Source organism: Typopeltis vanoorti, chromosome 16 (assembly GCF_054136105.1).
Source record: "Typopeltis vanoorti isolate ZY-2024b chromosome 16, IOZ_Tvanoo_1.0, whole genome shotgun sequence".
Lineage (NCBI taxonomy): Eukaryota > Metazoa > Arthropoda > Arachnida > Uropygi > Thelyphonidae > Typopeltis > Typopeltis vanoorti.
In genome coordinates this window covers 24,133,243-24,136,906 of record NC_143564.1, presented here as the reverse complement: position 1 = coordinate 24,136,906, position 3,664 = coordinate 24,133,243, and positions in this window count along the sequence as shown.

The window sequence follows — 3,664 nt, the reverse complement described above, 5'->3', positions numbered from 1 at the left end:
TATAACTACTCGAGAAAGGCCATCCAGTCCCCCCTTGTACAGATTTAAAACAACATGTTTTAAAATCTCTGTAAGTAGAAGGATACGCAATTTAGCAACTCGGTTGTAAAAAAAAACTATCTCACATGCATCACATACTAATTTTGTTTAAATTAACGTTTCTCAATTTTCGATAGCAACAGAAAAAAAATTCGATACTAAGAAAACGAGCCATAACTCTTAAAAATGACCTACTCGTGCCAAACCTCTGGACATACTGTTGAATGATTCATAAACAAATTCAAATGAGTTACCAAGATGCATTCGATAGGGCCATATCCACTCAATCAAGATGAAACGTATATTTGTATTTGCAATTTAAACATATCTAAATATCAAGCAGAAAGAAGTCTGCATTGCATAAATTTGAAGTTTCTTGTACAGAAGACTAAGATTACAATCTTCCTGATTGCAAAAAAAAAAAAGTTTGCATTTCCCTTCGTGAATACAAATTTGGGTTGTCACGATGAATAAATAGTTTCGATAAGAGATCTGGAGTATGACTTACACGAATAAGAATTACTACTAAAATATTTTCCTGTTTTATATAGGGGGGAGGGGGGAGATGACGTCTGGAACGATTGAAGAAATTAAGGCTATGATCCAAGTGCACTGTTAATTGCTTGTGTTCATCGGCTGGTTGTTTTCTGGGATAGAAACCCAAACAGCAGATGCACTGCTGCTATAAACCATTCAGCCCAACCCAACCCTAAAGTGATTGATCAGTTGATTGTTTTAGGTTAGTGCAAAACCACTGTCACGCAAGAATTTTTTGTATACTGCAAGTATTCTCTTGCTGGTTGCTCTACCTTCAGCCGAAAAGCTCATGTAGATGTTCCTCTTGGGGTATATGACCGGAATCGAATCCGGTAAATTGCGTGCATTCTTCTAGCCCAGGAGGGGGAAAAAAAGTAAAGGACAAGAAACGTGAAGAACAAACTAAAATAAATTCTATATAGTTGCTTCTTTTATCAGTCTTGATATAATTTCGAAATAAATTAACGAAGTGTACCAAGATGTTTTTATGGGAGAAGACAATGAAGGCTGGCTAACTTTATAATGAGTTATGCGAATCTACTGTTTAAGAAGAAATGGGCTAAATACGTTGTCCATGGGAAGATTTTAACAATTAACAACTACTTGCATTTGAAGATCAGTGCATGTACAGAAAAGTTATAAACGAATTAAGGCATCTCTTCTTGGGAAATACTGAATATTTTCTTCAGTGAGTATTTAGAAGCAAGTCCAAAGAATCAGAATTTCCATGCAACTATTTTACAAAAAAAATAAAATTGCCGAAGATTAAGGGTACTTTAGGAGCTGACTTTTAACTTTCAATCACGATAACAGAATAATTATATCCAAATATTAGTATTTTTTAATTTTTTTTTCATTGGAGGAGGGGGGGGGGGCTAATGTGTTTTGATGATGGAAAAAACAAAAAGAAGTTGCTATTAAATAAATAACTGCTCTAGAATATATTAGTTATTCAATGTGCATGCTATACGAAGCCTGGATCTTCCAGTTTTATCTACTTTTTTTTAATATATTTCTAAAAACTTAAATTGAATGGAGTGTCGTCATTTTGCTTGATTCTTATCCACTTTTACACAACCCTCGGTTTTGCTCTGGAACGTTTAAAATAGCGGGCTTGCACCGAACACTCGCGAACCTGTCGAGTGGATTTGATGCTACCGCAGTGTTACCAAGCCACAGATTGCAAGCACTAACTATATTCAGCGTTACCAAATGAAGATAATAATCGTACCATAAGATTACAGTATTTTGCAGTCCAGTATTACAGTATCCTGTTGTACAGTATCGATTTAGAGTTTGTTTTCTATGATACAAGATGCAAAATATAATTTCTGATTTTTAAATTATCATCTCTATCTATTTACGTACTTTTTTTTTTTTTAGCAGACTGACGTTCAGACCCAAACGTTTATACATATCCAACAATTTTCTATTAGGAGCAGCTATTAATAAATATGAATGATATTTATGGAGTCATAAGGTCTCAAAGGAAAATTAAGACGATCCTAAATCAGGTGACTATAGAGAGTGTAATGACTTATGGATGTGAGATGTGTGTTTGACGCTCCCTAACAGTCAAAGAAAATAAGTAGATGTCGTGGAGATGGATTGCTTCAGACGAAGTATGAGACTTACCCGTGTGAGTCGTCTGAGAAATATATATATTCGAACACAGACATGTCCAAAGAATGAGTGAGCGATGGCCATTGAGAATTAAGAAGTGGTCGCTCTCACCCACTCCCGGAAGGTGGAGAAGTAGAAGAACAAAGGGCCAAGTGGAAATGGAAATGGCCATGTGGAATATCCTTTTCTTCAAAGAGCTATGAAGAAAAGAAGCTTGCAGGTTGTGGACTGAAGAATATATAAAATTATAAAAGACAGGAAATCAAAAGCTGATAACAGCTGTATTTTCGTTTGGGGACTCAAAAGTCACTCAACCAGAAGAGAAAATGACCTTCACATTCTACCCTCAAAGATATGATTTGCTATTAGGACATCAACCAAGTTATTTAATATAGAAATACCAATAAATGTATTGCCTTTATTAATATTCCAATTTTCATTTGAAGCATTGAGTTCACCATCAAATAAAAACAGCATTTCAGTGTGGCATATTACATGAATTGAATCCTAAAAAGCTGGAATTGTTTCTGTATAATTTCCGGATATAATATGCAAAAACATAAACTTCCCCTGCGATTTTAAGAATTACACGATGTCTGAATACCATCTGTGAATTAATACAATAAACTAATAAGTATTTCATAACAAACTATTGCAACTTGGAGTGTTTACCTTAATATTTTAAGTGAAGTAAAAAGGAACTTTTTCTTTTATTATTATCCTGGTATTATTACCGATAAAGTTAGTATTGCCTAAGGGGGCTTTTGTTCATCTTAATGGAAGAACTGAGGAGAAAAAAAATTTAAGAGATTAGAAATCCTAAAAGGACTCTTTGAACTAATATTTTCTTTGGTAGCTTAAAAAAAATGTTGGTAAAACAAAGTGCGGGGATTACTCGAATAACTACAAACAACTAACAGTAAAACTAATGAGTGCTTTGGTTTATTTTCGTACTCTTAATTTGCCTTTCGGGTAATCTCATTAGCCGACATCTCCCCTCCCCTCTGTTTTCCATCAAATAATATTAATCCTCCCCCCCATCAAAGTATGATTATCCCTTTCAGGTACTGAAAAGCATCTCGAAGGTTATTTCTTTTTCCATCTTTGTAAGTTTGAGATTTCATCTCTTAGCTTGTGGAATTCTTCTGTTTTTATTTCGTTTTGAAGGTCGACAGCGACTCGAGATATAAAGTTTAATGTGTTTTCTATTATTTACGCCTGTCTACTTCTCAAGACTTTTCTTTGATGTATTTTCAGCTTCGAAGATCTCACGAGGCTGACGGAGATTCCTTCATACAACTTTTCCCTGTAGGCGATTCTCCGCTGTTCCCATGTTTTCTTCTTTTTTTTTTTCCTTTTTTTTTTTTTTAAGCCTGGTTCCTGTTGCGAGTAGTGACCGCTTCTGGGACTTATCGCCGCAATCTTAAATTCGCAGAGTACAAGGTTGTAACTAGAGATGTTAAAA